Source organism: Neopelma chrysocephalum, unplaced genomic scaffold (assembly GCF_003984885.1).
Source record: "Neopelma chrysocephalum unplaced genomic scaffold, ASM398488v2 Primary Assembly neopelma1_97517, whole genome shotgun sequence".
Lineage (NCBI taxonomy): Eukaryota > Metazoa > Chordata > Aves > Passeriformes > Pipridae > Neopelma > Neopelma chrysocephalum.
In genome coordinates this window covers 1,552,418-1,569,237 of record NW_020926159.1, presented here as the reverse complement: position 1 = coordinate 1,569,237, position 16,820 = coordinate 1,552,418, and positions in this window count along the sequence as shown.

The window sequence follows — 16,820 nt, the reverse complement described above, 5'->3', positions numbered from 1 at the left end:
TTACTAAACATGGTACATTAACGACAAGGTGTGCAAATGTGCCTTTTCAACTCCGAAACAGAGTTGCTTCTGTTCCAGACAGAGCTACCTCTTTGGACCCAAGATGACAAATAATTCAAGTTTAAACATAGGTAGTTGTTTGTGGGCCCCAAGACACTTCATGGCAAATTCGTTCCAGCTCCTTTTCTCAATGTCCCCATACAAACAGGACCAAAATGTCAATGCCAAGAACAAGAGAGGAGACAGTTACGTACAGTCTGAGGATATGAAGCCACAGTGACTTTTATATATACAGACACATGTATATATGTATGTATATATATATAAATTAGGAACCCTGAAACTTAAATCCATATGCCAGTAAGCCTGCAAACAGACAGAAAGCTGAGGGCATTTTGGAAGAAAAGGATATTGCTGCCTGCCAGTGTGAGTGTAAACTGCATATAGGTTTAGTATCTGATGCTTTGGGGGTCTGAGATTTTCAGCTGGGTAGTTTTCATCTAAATAGAAGTCAGGTGTTTTTCAAAAGGCTGCCTTTTTTTTTCTTTTAATGCATCAAAGTATTTTTCCAACAGAAAAGGACTGGCTTTTCAACCAGAATGGAAATTTTTAATTCAATCTGAAATTTTGTTTATGTTAGGGGGGAAAAAAAAAGTAAAAACCAACCATGAAAACATTCTCAATAAAAATGCTGGCTTTAGATCAAAAATCCTGTTGAGATTTTTTCAAATGAAATATTTCCCTTTAAAACTTTAGTTTTTAAAAGAACCTGCTTATTTTTCTGAGAGTTTTTAATTGGGAAGGAAGAAGAGACTAAAAGTTGACAAGTAGAATCAACTTAGAAAACCTTTGTGGGGATAATTAAAAAAATAAACTTATGTTGAAATGATGATATCTTCCATTAAAAATAATTGCCATATTTTGATCAAACAGTGCAACATCTGGCCACATCTGACAGGGCTGGCAATGCTGTGTAGGTGGCTCCAGGGGCTGCACCACGCTGGGGAAAATTTGCACTGTCAATAAAACCAGCCATGGGTTGTTCGCTTCCTACCTTCCCATATGTTGGGCTCATTAATGGAACATCAAATCGACAAATGTGGACATAAAGTCAGCCTATACATGCCTAACTTCTGATATGAGCATCCGACCACTGCTTGGGGCCTGTGTTTGAAAAGCAGGGCCATGTCCTGAGGGCTGTAAATCCATTCTTTCTTGATGGAAAACAAATCTCAGCGGGATTCTTTCTTTTTTTTTTTTCCACAAAAGAGTCTTGTGTTCTGCACTGTGAGCCCGAGTTGCAATGGGGAGGGGGAAGCTGCAAATCCAGCTCCAAGGCTTGAAAGATTTCCACTGTCATTGCTGGAGCTCTGCGGAGTCAGAGCCCCTCGGTGCCAAGAACAAACACATCATCACCACCGCGTAATGCAAACACGATGCTCGTGTAATCTGCTGCGGGACACTGGGAATCTGCCTCCCGGGAGGCGAGGCGGGCAGGGAAAGCCCTGGAAATCTTTTTTGGTGACTAAAACCAGGCTTTATTGTGAAGTGCGTAAAGGGCCGTCTCTCCTTTCCAGGCTGAACTTCCCACCTGCAGCGCGTTGCTGATTTAATAAGGGCTGAAAGGGATTATCAAGTTGTGAAGTTGTTTGCATCCTACTGGGCTGTAATGAATGAAGGGTTTTGTTCAGCTCAGCCTAACTGAATGCTTCTTGGAGGGATCATAGCTGGGGAAAGGCTGTAAGTGACCGGCGTTTTTGGTACATGGTTAGTATTAGAACATTACGTGATGAAATGGTGGGTGCATAAACTTCTTGTTAGTTTTGTAACTTCTTTCCCTTATTCCTTTCCCAACGCTTGCTTAAGGCTAAGTCCTTGCAATGTTTTTTTAGTCTGCTTTAGTAACTCAGCATTCAGTGGAAGAGAGAAACTCAGTACCTTCCACTCCTGTAATTAATGAGCAAAAGGAAAGTTATCTCACAGGTCTCTGCATTCACCTTCATCCTGTAACTCTGCCCCAGATTGCCTCACCCTTGGGGGTTTGTATCAGTTACAGGTCTGCTCACAAAACTAATGACAAGAAAGATGCTCATTCTCTGCCAATTCCCTGAAAGCTCAGCATTCCCTGTTGAGAAGGACAAAGAGTGCCACAGGCACACCGAGGTAAGATCCTCTTAATCCATCTCATTTTCAACCCAATAAAAGAGCACAACAACTCCACCCAATTAACAGACACCAAACCTACCTGCCCCTGAGTGACAAACATTTACAACTCTCTTCTTTCTTAACCAGATATTTTTATGAATCTGGCACCTGCATGAGAAGCAGGACTTAGTCCTCTCCTAGACATCTTCTCTCCCTCTTGAGACGTCAGACTTGGCCTGTTAGAAACCTCTCCTCCCACTGTGGCTGGATTTTGACCCCTCTCTTTGTCCCAATAGACTGTGGTTGTTCACAGTCCCTCTCATGTTTCCTGTCCACCAGTGGACTTTGTATTGAGATGTTGGCCCGTTAGGTGAGGAGTCCTCTTGCCCCTTCTCTGCTATGGTGCTCCTGCACACAGAGGGACAAACATGAGCTTTAGCAGATCAGGAGAAGACAAAGCCCCAGATCTCCTCCTTATCTAGGAGGGCCTAGCAAGGACAAGCTGTCTCAGTGTTTCTGCTCTTGAAATTTCCTTTAGAATGTGTAATCCACCAGTCAAGAGACTAAGATAATTCAGGATCAGCCAATAACAAAAGTTTGATACTTTCCTAAACTTTCCCCATGCTTCAAGAAAATAAGAAACATCACCATCTGCATCATATCTGTGGTTCTTATCTATATAGTCCCGTATCTTTTCTTGTCATAGCTTTCAGACATTTTTTCATTTCCTTCCTCCACCCCCGCCTCTGAGCACTTCTTCCTTCCTGCAGATAATTTTTGGGAAGGGAGCTCAGCACACTTAATCAAGTAAGGTGTCTACCCTATCCAACTTCAGACTCTCAAGTCAGCCAACAGGTCTTTCCATACAGCTTTCACAGTTCACAGAGAAACTCCTCCACTGCCTGAAGGACCATCCCTAAGCCAAACTCCTTCTCTGAAACCTTCAGAAGAGCCTGAATCTGTTCCTTGGGAACACAGGAAGTTTTGTTAAGTTGTCTGGCAAACAGATGACCCTTGAAGTGGTATGGCTATATCACAAAGACATCACCTTCTCCTATTTCAGGTGCTACCTATGAGCTCATATTCTTATATCTCTTATGATGTTGTAATAAAGGTGTGTAGCAGTTACTGGAAGATGAAGAGAGTAAATCAGGAGTTTGTGTTCTCTAGTCTAACACAATAAAAGATATCCAGGTCAAAATAGCTTAATATTATAGGAGCATAAATAATACCAATTGGAAAGGACTTCAAGAGGTCTCCTCAAAGCAGGGTCACCCACGAGGTAAAAACAGGTTATTCAAGGTTTCTCATTAGAAAAGCTCGGTGTTTTAGGTGCTCCATTTGGAGGAAGATGATGAAGAAGAAGGAAGCATATGCAGTTCCCCTGCAATCCAGCCTCCTGTTTGTGGGAAATAGGCAGGTGGGGTGGGATGGGGTAGCTTTCCTGTAGGTATGTGGTCCACAGTGGAGTCCAGGCTGCTCTAGCTGCAAGTATCTGAGATAATCAGTTGGGAAAAGTCACCATTCTGGATGTTACTTGGTTAGAGATGGTCTGATGGGTTTATATCCCATTCCAGGGTAAGCTGCACTGCAAAGTCAGAGATAACATCAACTAATACGGACTGAGCTTTCCTTGACATTTATGTGCATGAAGAGGTCCTGTTTTAGAGTGAACTGGTTTCTTAACAGCCAGTTCTCCCCTCCCCCAGAAGGGACATGTTCCTGACTCATGTTTACCAGCTGGAGAAAACATGACCAGAGAGTGAAAAAAAAAAAGAGATCTGCTTAGAGCGTTAGACTTCATTGCTGAAAGACTAGAAACTACTGTTTGGCCTGCCAAGGCTGTAATTGCCAACTTATGTAAGAAAGGCTCTTTTTTAGTCCCTGTTTGCATTCACCAGGGGGTTCATAAAACAATTATAAGAATCTAGTGATAATCTTCTTTCAGCCTTTATACTCCAGACAGACCAAAATGTCAATCCAGTTGATGATTGCTCGTATGTGAGGTCACTGAGCCACTGACTGGCTCTCTGACTCTCTGACTTTATTATTATTAATTGTTTTTATTAGTTACTGCTACTATATGGCATGTGAGTAATTTGCCCTGTCCTCAGTCCTTAATAGCTTCATTGTATTGTTCCCATCAAAGCTGGTCCTTTCTGTTTCTCTTTCATGTGATCTTCAAAGTCATTTTTGGGTGACTTCAGATGGACTGAAAAATAAAAATCTCAAAGGCAATTTTGGGCTGAAACAAAATCGACAGCCCCAAGTTTTTGACAGTTCAAATATTAAAATTTTATGGTGTTAGACTGTCATCTTGTGAACAATCTACGACAGGCGTGAGACAACCACAAACCCTGACTGGAAGCAAATCAATGGACTCTCCCCATCAGATTGAGGGGCTCAAAGCCAGTCAGTGACAGATTCTGATACTTTAGGTTGGCTTGAAGTCATTACACATGCTGGATATTAAATTATACACTTTAGTGGTAACTGATTGCTGAAAATCCTGTCTTGTGTGTGAATGAAAAATAAAACTTTAGGATTGTTTTATATTCTCTTTTGCAGCCTTGATACTGCTTGAATGCAAGTTGTATTTCATGCAATATCCCTGTCACTTTAGGGACAAACTGCTGGAGATCAGATCTTTGCATAATATTTTGGTTCAGGCCTGAATCTGGAAAGTTCCAGCTCTTACAGGACAGTGCAATATTTCACCCTTTGATTTTGATAGCAACTCAAGCAGGAGAAAAGGAGACATCTCTATAATGCCATATTATTTGCTAAAGAACTAAAGTATGTGCTAAAGTCTTGAAGACCAAGTCTATCAAGAGATCCTGAGGCCTCAACTGAAGCACGTGCTTAAATATTTTATTAATGTGATGGTGTGCTTGGCCTTCAAGTTGATGTTGGTATGAAATTCATGTCACAGAGACAAAGCAGTTAGAATTAATTTCCTTCCTCACAATCTTGTGCACCTGACTTGTAGGCAGCATAGTATCAAAATGGGCCGAGGTTCAATTTCTACACCACTGTGCTTTAAATCCAGTGACAAGCTGAGAACAGAAGGAATCCAGTAAAAGGCATTAAATAACAGGAAAAGTCAGATGGCATTTCCTTTTTATCCTGTAGATTGTCCTTTCAATACAACTCTGGATATGTATATGAATATCTTGTGGGATTTACAATAATCGCATAATGAATAAAATAATCTTAATTAAAAATACTTGTCAGATACAAATATTTCTAGAGGACAAAATCTGGAATTTAGGGCTTTTTGTCTGAAGAAAAAGTTATCCTAGAAAATAAAAGATTATTTTCATATCAAGAAATTGGCAGAACATTCTATCACTCGTTTCTTCCAAGATCAAAACATTTTCCTCTGATGTGGGAAAGGAGTAGTTTATATCTACTTTGTATGTAGTGGTGAAAGAATAGAGCTTAATACAGTGGTAATAAGAGAAGCTGCTAAAAGCTTTTCCGTAGGAACCAGGAATGGGGTTGTTCACTGCTAGTGAAAATGGGCCCATATTTGAAGGGTATCTTTGCCAGAGGTCTACATATATTTTTAAGTTGAGCAGAACTAATATTTTTGGCTTCTAATTTCTCTCTCAAGCTTCATAGTGGCCAATCTGTGAAGTGTCTCTGCACCAAAAAAACCTCCCATAAATATGACTTTGTCATATTTACATATAAGGCACAATTAAGCGCAAGGAGGAAGATTGCAGAGTAGCATGACACTTTCAAAGAAAGTTGTGCAGAACTTTTGCATAAGATCACAGGACATTTCAACTCTCTTCTACATTCCAGATTTCCCCTTTAGGTGCCTAAACTCCTGAGTTCAGGGAGAGTTTAGCCTTTCAAATCCTTCCGTGGATTGGACACCAAGTTATCACCTTATGGCTTAGATGAATTAGATACTTCAGTGTTCCTGAAAAAGGTTCCAAATTGGCTTTTTTTTTTGCTGATCTCACCAGAGGTCCAAGAATGACTGAGCCTAGAGACAGCAGCAATTGGCAGCTGTAGCTTGGGAGACTGGGATTTCACAAGGTTGGAACAAAGGGGCTGTACAGCGTCATCTTTTGGTTAGGATTTGGCAGATTTAAGGACTGTGGGAAAAGGTGTTCTCAATAACAGTGAGCAGAATTGCTAACATAGCCTTTAAACATCACAGCTCAAGGATCAATTTGGCTTTGGACTTTGCCAAAGCTACTTCTTGACAACTGCCTTGAGAACTGCTAAGATGAACTGTCTTTTTTGCTCCCTATGGGACGACCACATTTTGACATTGCGGTTCCTAAATGACCAGCAGATAATTTCATATGCTGGAAATGAAGAAAGGGGAAGGAAAGAAAATAAAAGATGCAATCTTTTCTTTTCCTCCCCCCAAGTTAATGAATTTTTTATAGATGTGTAAGCATGTCACTATTCCAAGCCACATCAAATCACTCCTAAAATCTGTATTTTAAAAACAGGAATGTGTATAATATGAATGGCTTAAGGAATAAAATGCAAAAAGATGTTGATGATGCTGGATTACCAGCCAGCTGGAGAATTAAAAAAGACGAAGGAAAGAACAAAAAAGCCCGTGTTTCACTCGCCAAGTCAACAACCGTGTTTTTTCAATCGCCCCTCATTATGGAAAAGTGTGCTCAGGTTGTCCTGGAATCTGAGTTCACTGTTTTTGAGGAGTCACACCAGAAAAAAAAGGCATGATGCAGTGAGAGTGTATGACAGGGAACATCTGGACACCAAACTACTGGAGCTGCCATGTTTGCAGAGGAATGGCTCTGAGGATGAAATGGAATGAACTGTAACAAATATGGGATTTTGCTGGCAGCTTTATTTTATTTAAATGCATCCCTGGCTTTTGAGCTATTTCTTTGTTTTGGATAATATTTAAACATGTCAAAAATCCTCACTCCTTCCTGCCCTTCATTACACATGACAGGGAGTGGATTGCTCTGGCCATCTGTAGGGTGGGAATGAATGGAGCTACATCTGGATGGGCTGGGGATCACATGAACGCTCACAGCAAGCCCCGAGCAGTTAACTTGAAACCTGCCTTTCCCTGGGTGAGTGGAGACAGGATCACAGCTTTTGCCAGGATTGTGTGAAGCAGTGTTGGAGCCTTGCAGCTAAACACGTCTAGAGCCCGTTTGGGGGCCCTCCCTAAACTCAGGCACCTCTGCCAACCCCGCCTGTGTCTACGAGTTGTGTTCGAAAATAACATTTGGCATTTATTGTGTGACATCTTGAGCTTATGAAGCCATTCCTGAGGCTTCCCTGTAGCCCTACTGTGATTAGAAAATCTTCAAGGGAGAATGCAAAAATACATGTGGCAGTGTTTAGAAGAGGGAAGGGCTAATATTGGAGTGGACAACCCGCAGGTTCAGACATATGCATGGCTTGTGCCAAAGCTGTACCATGCTAGAATAGGGTGCTGGTAAGTCCCAAAATCCTACCTGGGGAGAACCAGGGCAAAGGTTGGAATGCTGAAGCTGCTACCATTGACCCCACAGAGGACTGAGCCAAGTCCCATCCCGAGGGTGTGGTGGGACCATAATGTGTGGATGTGGCACTTGGGGATGTGGCTTAGTGGTGAACATGACGGCGTTGGGTCAGTGGTTGGACTCAATGATTTTAGAGGTCTTTTCCAACAGTAATGGTTCTATGGTCTAATTCATAAGGTGATGTTAGGTCAAAGGTTCGACTCGATGATCTCAGAGGTCTTCTCCAACCTAGTTGCTTCTGTGATTCTGTGATTTTATGTTTCTATGATTCTGTGGTGACTGGGAAGCCACCACCAACCCCTGCCTGTGAACTGCTGCCAGAGGTCTCTCCCCCTTGGCTCTCTGATATGTCCTGTGGCTGTCAGCCATCTGTTGCTCAGAGGAATCAGGAAAGATGGTAGGTGGGCATTTGCGTGGGAGAAGTGGCCACAGTATTTATTCCCTTTGAAGCTGTTTCCATCTCAGGGGGTGTGCTGGGTTCCTTCTTTTACATCTAATATATTAGGGAAAAGGATATTACCACCCAACTGCTAGAGGAAGTCTCTGGCTTTGACCTGAATTTCTTCACACAGTCAGTGAGACCTTTCTTCTTCAGCATGTCAGTGTCCTTTCCTGAGTTTCATGGTGTATGGAAGTGCTTTTGGTAATTTTTTCTAAAGAGAAAATCTTCTTTGCAATTATAAAGCTGGAAGACACCTCTTCTGGGGTGGATATATGGAAAGGATCTCCTCTCCTCTCTGAACCTCTCCGAACCTCTCCGAAACTCTCTTTTTATTTCTTTTTCCTCTATTGAACTTAGTGGTCCTTAGGCTGGAGGATTCACAGTGTGTGACTATGATAGTAAAAGCTGACAGTAAAAGCTGACCATATGAGCCACTGACCCATTGGCCTGAACTGGCCTGGCTTGTGGACAGAGAAGCTGTCCCTCTCTCCATTCCTGAACATGCGGGCCTTGATCTCTGTTGAGCCTGGTTAGAGAGGGGCCAATTAGTCATAAATGGTGGCTTTCATTATGTAGATATTTCTTCTTTTGAAATGAGCCCCAGGCTGCCAGCTTGCAGTATTTCAGGGATAATTTCCCCCCACATGGAGTGGGGCAGCAGTGCCCCCCATTGCAGGAGGGGTGGCTGTGCATCGAGGATGGTGCTGGAAAGCTTTGCTGGTGCCCTGACTCGTGGTTTACATGACCTTGAGCTTGTCCTGAGCTGCTTTTAGCTGAGGGAGGGGAAACGTTGCTCAACGTAGCTCAGGCTTCACTTTCAAACACCACCATGAGGGTGAGAAGGGCAGGAGGGGTCATGGCCAAAGTTCTGACAACCGCAGGGGGAACCGCAGTGGAACAACCACTGACAGACAGCGGGACAAATTGAGTCAGCCGGCTCTGACTCTGCTGTGGGGAAAGGTCAGCACCTCTGACGGGGTTTTGATCACTGCAAAAACTAACCAGCACTGAGTCATGGTTGTGCTGGAGGTGCCTGGAGGTTCTGAGCATCCCATCCCAGGGATGGCTGCTGTCAGGAGGCAGGGGTTATCCCAGGGGCTTATCTCCATGGCTGGGCACTTTGACTGGTCTTTCGCAGTCCTGTGTCTCCTCATTGCTCATATCTGCACCCTGTCTAGCATCCTCAGCTATTCCTGAGTCAGGAAAATTTCTGAGTGCAAAGATTACACCGAAAGAAAAAAAAAAAAAGAAATATCTGAGCTCTCCCTTTGCTGAGGCCAAGCTGTTGTCAGCTTCAAGAAAATGTTTTCTCTTTGTGTTTGGACAGTTTAGCAGACTTATTTCCCCCTCATTTCCCTCCCCCTTCTTGGACGAAGGTTGCAGGGATTTCCACAAAATACGTTTGGAGGAGCCAAGCCTTCAACACCAGCAGTTTTTAGTCAGAGTGTTGGAATGATCAATAAATCGGCACCGACTGATCTCAGAGTCTGAGGATGTCTATGAGGCCCAGGCAGCTCTTTTAGGTAAGCTGGAGCAAGTGAGTAAACCCAGTAGCTCTGGAGCCAAACCCTAAAGTGGATGCAAAATCTTATGGGGAGCCAGTGCTGTGATTTTCACTATGAGGGTGATGTAATGATTGAGTACAGTTCAAGTAAGTAATCTAGTCATCTGTTCACAATTTTGAGTTATGGCTGATGCAGTCTCTGCCTGTGAGCCAGTAAAAAGGGAGAGAATTACAGTTATTAAGTCAAGACAAAGATAGGGACCGGCATCTTGGCATCAGCATGGAGATGGGGTGGGAGCAGGGGTTGCACAATTCAAAATGCAGCTTGGGGTCCTGCAGGAGCCTGAAATTTCTGGACAGTTGGGATCTGAACAGAAGGTGGTGGATGGACAGTGCACTGAAAGGTAGGGACACCCCTGTCTGATCATTGCCCCAAAGAAGAGGAGAGGCATCAGTCCTGAGCACAAGTACCAAATCTGAATCCATACCACCCAAGACAACTACTTTGAACACATGTTCATCTGTGGTGTTTTAATTCCACTTAAGAAAATTTAGAGCCATCCAGGGCCTGACCTTTAGCAAACCACAAAGGCAACCCATAAACCACAAGGCTGGATTCAGCTCGAGAGGACAAGTAAATCCCACATATTAGCATAGACTTCCAACGCAGCTGGGAACCAGGGATATTGCAAACAGGAGACACACCAGTAGCATCCATGTAAGATCTGAGAGTGTAAAGCTGGATTCGGTCAGGGCTCCACTGAGATCATCGCCCAAAAGGGAGAATAACGCAGCACGACAGTTAATAATGGTAAGTGGCTGATTTCACCGCCAGGCGGAAGCAAAATATTTTTAAGTGTCAGAAACCATAAAAACATGACATGATTCATCTTAAAGCAAACAGTTACTCATGTAACTAGGAGCAGAGGATACATGGAAAGTCCCAAGATGAGACCATTTCCAGAGTGATGTTTTTTGGGCAAAAAGCACATACTGCAAGCTAAGCAATGTAGCCTGGTCAGCTGGAGACTATTGATACTGGAATACTAAAGGATGTACTAGTCATTGGTAAACTAAATCCCCCCTCAAAATCAATACCAGAGCAGGTTATTTTGACAAGATAAATACCTTTCCCATACAGTGTACAACTGAGGGATTATCCACTAATCATGGAAGATCTTTAGGCATTCAACGAAACCATAACAAATAATCCTTTGTCACTTATCAAACTCTCTCCACTGAAAGTTGTATTTTCCCACTCTGAGTTCTAAGCTGACTGCAAAGAATAAGAAGATAAAAACATATCTCTTGAAATTTCTGCATAGAAACACTACACTTCAGAATATTTCAACTGTTTGTCAAATAATGTTGTGCACAATTCAGCCCTGAGGTGGCTGCCTTTCTTCCATGGGACAAATGATGCATCACACCTTCTGTATCCATATGGTGACCTCTTATTCATGCTAGGGAGGAAGCGATTGCTCAAAGCTGAAACGTGTTTCTAACGATCTTTAGTGTTTGCTGTGACTACTGTATCAACAGAGACTTAGGTCTCAGTCTCACAGTGGTTCAGTGGGATTATGACTTTAAATATTATGACTTTATAGTCATATTTGTATATTTTAAGGGTGTTTGGGCCAAGAGGTATAAGACCAGCTGTGGTATTAACCCAATAATTGAGTTCAATAATTGAAATACATATTCTGGAAAAGCATCTTGCTTGTTTTTTGTAAGTGTCATTCTGTATACTTCCTGATATTTTTTTTGTATTTCTGGAGACTTTCTAGGAACAATAACCATCATTTATTTGTCCAATTACTTGCATTAAGACTAGACACTCCAAAAGTATGTGCACTAGTTATGCCTGATTTCCAAAGGGTTTGTATCTCATGTTGACTGACTTTTAAACTCAATGACATTGAGGATGCAGGTGAACTAATCTTGCATTACATATCAGAGAATTCATACTACAAAAAAACAGTGATACAGGATGCAGGTTTTCTGATGTCTTCTAAGTTGGGAATGCTGGTTGGAGCCTTTGCATATTTAACATTTCTGTATGTACCATCCACTACATGGAGTCTCAGGTATCTAATAAAAGCTAGGCTCACCATGAAGCCTTTTCTTCTTTGGGAGATTAAAGAGCCCTGTCCTTCTGCACTGAGCCACCTATTTTAAGTTTGAAATTATTAAAAAAAACCTCAGTGTGCAGATTGTCAGGGAGGGAAACACAGACAATGACTCAGTATGTCTGAGTGAGCCTCTTTCCCTAAGGGAGTATTGTTTTTTGTCTGAGGAAACCTGTCATGGCATTTACAACTTTTTGCAACCTGGTGGGTCCAAATCTGGAAGATTGTTACTGCAATTGCAGGTGCCTGGATACAAGTCCCAGTTTTGAGGTGGAGGTTCACACAAAGGGCTGCCTCACACTTCAGTTTTCTTTTGGGTATCATACGTATCGCTAACTAAATGAATTTTTTCTCCTTAAAAAGTCTTTGGTTGTTCCTAATTCCCATTATGAAGACTGGATATTCTCTTTATCATGCTACACTTTTGGTCTCACTGCAATTGGCTCCTTGTCCAGAGCCTAAGCAAAACAAGCCTTAAAGAGCAACAGAATCTTCCCTGCTCTGACATAAGCCAGGAGTAACTCTGTTCAGTATCAGTTTCAAAGACTTCTTGGTAAGAACATGCAATCTGAAAATACCATGGACAGAGATAAATCTGGACAGATTTTAATTGGGATCAGGATGGAGTGGCTGTAGCCTCTCCGGTAGTGCGGAGGTGGAGGCTTAAGACTCCAGCTTGTCTGCTTGATGTGATCTGGGACATTATTATACCACTTGGGATCAAATGCATCCCAGATATTTCCATCTGTCCTTCCTAGGCATTTATACTGTGCTCATTCCTGCATGATCTGACTGCTGATAAAGTGGTTCCTGTGTGTTTTGTTTCCTTCAAAAGCAAATCCGTGACGCTTGCCTTTCCCCGGAGACAGAGGGATGGAAGTTCATTATTTCATGTTGATGTGCAGCTGAAAATAACATCTTGTTGAAATAATACTTATGTCATAAGAAAAGTTCCTTTTTCACATACACTCTACTTAAGCAGAGCATAATTTCTGAGAGAGTAACACTGATAGAACAGTGTTCCTCTACCAGGTTGTGCAGCTCCTCCAAGCACTTTCCCTCAATGTCAGCTGGGATCTAGGCAGTGAGCTTGAACGATGCCTTGGAAAAGGGAACATTCTATGATGCTTTACAGGCATGGGTTACTCTGGTCTTTCTCAGTGTTTAAATCTTTGTCCCAACATATTTGAGTGACTTTTTCAGGAGCTTTTTGGCTCAAACTACTCAGTTGTATTGACAATTTTCCCTCCTTTCCCCTGCAGCTACCCCACTGAAATAAACCCTTAATTTCCCCTCAGCAAACCTCACTGTCATCATGTTATGCATTGTTCTGCTTCAGGGTGACCAAAAAACAAGTCATAGGCAAATCTGACTAATCTCCCCTGAAACTGTGAAACCAGTGAAAAAAATTTCAGTTGGGTACAATTTCAGCATTGTGCCCATGGGGCAGCCACAGTTTTTAAAAGACCCTTCAGAACTACCCAAAGATTGTGTTGCAGTCATTAATGTCACTGATATTGTTGCCTGAAATAGCTGCTTTATGCTGCAGTAGACAAAGAATTCCTTCTTATCCCATTGTTTTCAGAACTTCTGTGTTTGGGGCGTTCCAGGACTGCTGTAAATTGGTTCAATTCTTTTCTGACATGTCACTCACTAAATGTTCAGGGAGTGTTTCTCTAATCCTGTCCAGATGAGCTGTGGATTCCAAGAGGTTTCTATTTTGGGACGTAGGCTTCTGCCTATATGCTACTGTTGGGCTCAAGTTCATTCAGAGGAATCCCATTAGCGGGTATGCAGATTTATTTCTTTGCTTCTGCAGAATGTGAGCTGAAATTGTTTGGTTTTGCCAATTGCCTTTCCTGTGTGTGGGGATCAATGTCCTTCCTTTGCATTTTTCATAAATTGGAGTTCCGTTCTGATGAATCAGAGCTTGATTTTTATTAGTTTTACATAGCGGCTGCTTCCTTCTGCCACCACTTAATTCAGCGGGAATTTTTATTATTCCCAGTTCTTTAACAGTGGCTTATTGGGATCCCAGACAGGATTGAAAACTCTCTGTGTTGACAGGGAAACACATTAAAAGTGACAGTTTCTGCTTCAGAAATTAGAATTTCAAAAGAAAAGACATATATAAAACAGGAGAAAAATAGTATATTCTTCTTAAGAGAGATCTGGTTTGACTGATACACCCAATGTCACCCAGAATGTTTACTGCAGCTTCCCACTGGACACGTCCCAAGTCTCAGTGTGACACCTGACCTCAACTTTTCTTGTGTCTGTGCATAAATTTCAGATTTAAAATTGAGAATCATGATCCAGAAGTATGAAGTATGAACTGAATCAAACTTAAAAGGAAATATCAACCAATGAAGTTTATTGATTGACATGCTCTAACACAATACTCTGCCCTCAGCTGTGTCCACAGCATCACTGGTTTCCTTCTATAAACATAGCTGTTTTGCAATTCTAGCCAAAATTATTCCTAATGTCAGAGGAAAAAAGACATTGTTAGGCTGTCTGGAAAAAAAAAAAATCTAAGCAACCCTTTTTGTTAAACCTCTAGTAGACTTGGTCTGTGGAGCAAAGATTTGGAATGGGAGGAGTGGGATGCTCTGGAGTCAGAGTTTGGCTTGGTGAAAATCCATCAAAGTTTGGCAAATGTCTCTGAAAATCTCATTTAAGGGCTTCTTATTAGGACTGAGGCACTTGATTTTTCCAGAGTGCCTTTGCATTGACCATAATCCAGCCCAGAGCTACAACAGAAGACCCTGATTTCCTCACCAGTCGCACCTCCCATGTGGATCCATTTCAGTGATGGGTGGAGGAGATGAAAGATTGTAATTACAATGCTTTAACTACTCACCATCCCAGTATCAGGCAGAGTACAGGGGAAGGAAGCAGCCTCATAGCAATTCCCCTTAATCTGTAGGTGAGGATCCTGCCAGGTTCATGAGGGAAGAGACTGGTAGGAGAACTTGCAGGACATGTTTAAAAGTTGTGTGGAGTACAGTGAGCTGGAGCTCCAGGCTTTGAGTTAAGAGTGTAAACCCAAAAAGGTGAGGATGACTGAGGTGAATGAGTCTGATAGGGTCAGTAGAAGGCTCTGTGCTTGGTGTTAGAGAGGAAAAAACTCTGTAATAGATATAATTGTCCCTTAATTATTCGGTGTGCTTCGGCTGCTGCTACTGATTGGTTTTGCTCTGATGTTTAACGTCAGGTTCTATTTATTTCAGGGTCAGAAAGCAAATACTTCACACTCCTGTAGTAACTTCCATGACATGGATCACACTGGTACCCACATATTTAATTAACATTGAAGCATTTTATGTTCCTGTGAAGAGAGGGAAGACACTGAGGCAGGATAAAACCTGCCTCAAAGTAGACCATCATTTTAGCTGCCCAGTTACTGATACCTGTGGCCTGTGTTTGCAGGGATTACAGGATGTCAATTTAAATTTAAAATAATTAAATTAAAATAATTGAATTAAAAGAATACAATAAAATAAAATGGTAAAATAATTTTAGCAGATTCAGAAAATCTCTTAAAGTTTTGAATAGTTAATATTTTGGGTACTTTTAAAGCTCCTCAAATCTTATTTTATGTCCTTTTAGTAAATAAAAGAAATTACAAAATGTGCAAATGTGATACCAATCCAAATCAAGGCCTGGAACAAATTACAGAGCTCTTTGCTCATCAGTTTGGAGCCTGAGGAGTAAGCATGAGAATCCCAACATATTCTTGTTCATATTGGATGTCTCACCTAAATCATCAGGCCACCAACTCATCAGCTGGAAATGTAGAAAAAGGGAGAGTGAGGAAAGATGACCCAGATTCTTCCTCATTTCCCTCATGACTCTGATGTAATCTCAGAGTGTTCCAGGAAAGGGAGGAAAATAAGGTATTTTTTCATTGCAGCAATAGTTTTAAGACCAAATGAATCTTACATGCTCTGCTCTCTGTTCTGTCTGAGAAAACCTTCTCAAGAGACAATGTGAAGGAACAAGACTATGAATTAAGTAGAAATTTTAGGAGACAGTTAGAAGGCAGAAGACAGGGTGGTAGAGAATGTGGCCCAGAAATGAGAATCTGACACTGAGTTCTGTTATCAGCTCTCCCAGCCCCTTGCTTGGTGCTTTCCTTCTTTCAGTCACCAGGTCTCATGGAGCCCACAAATTACAGGATAAGAATGTGAATAACAAAAAAAAACTAACCCTGAAAAACAATTCAAACCTGGATGAAACCTCTATTTTCAAGAGTGAGGAGTCATATTCAGGTAGATGCTCATGTATTCATTCCACTAACTGCATCAGAAACAAGGTTCTGACTTTTTTTTTTTGCTGTGAAAGATATCCTCAGGAACTCTTTTCTCTGGTAACGTAGATGTCTCAGAGATGATTTGCTGCTCTTCATCAATGAAGATGCTGAAGTCTTAGCTCCCCACTGCAGAAGACCACCTTAAATCAACATTGTAAGTGAATCTTAGATATTAGCTTGTGGAATGAGGCAGAAAAAAAGTTAGCAATTTCTTTTCCTTCAAAGCAAATTTTCCTCTAAGCAAATCTGTAAAAGCAGCAAAGGTTCATTCAAACTTTGAGACACTATATATTTGTGAACAATCAGAATTGCAGTATTTTCCAAACAGCTTTAGAATAGGAAAATGCAGGTTGGAGGAAGGGTGGAAATTGAAAGACTTGCACAAATTCACATGTGCCAGTGGTGCCTCTTTAGAGAAACTGGAATCCTCGGTGTGAGGTGAATTTGTTCTTCTCCACTGGCAATTTCTCTTCCTCCTTCCTTAGTTTAGGAAATGAGTCTCCAATGTTTTGATTTCTGTTTGTCTAGAAATCAGACAATGAAATCATAAGTACATGGCCAATGAAGAGAGTGGCTGACATGCAAACATGGATGAATGAGCAGCACCTCCATCCTTGGAAGTGCCTTACAGGGTGGTCCGGTGGAACCTACTGAGATATTTTAACTGTGACCTGATATGCTACTTCTGCATTAAGGCCTGGTCCTTTTCACTAGGGCTTGACTGGTTATATCACTAAATTATTAGAAGAGTCCCAGCAGGACTTTGGCCAAA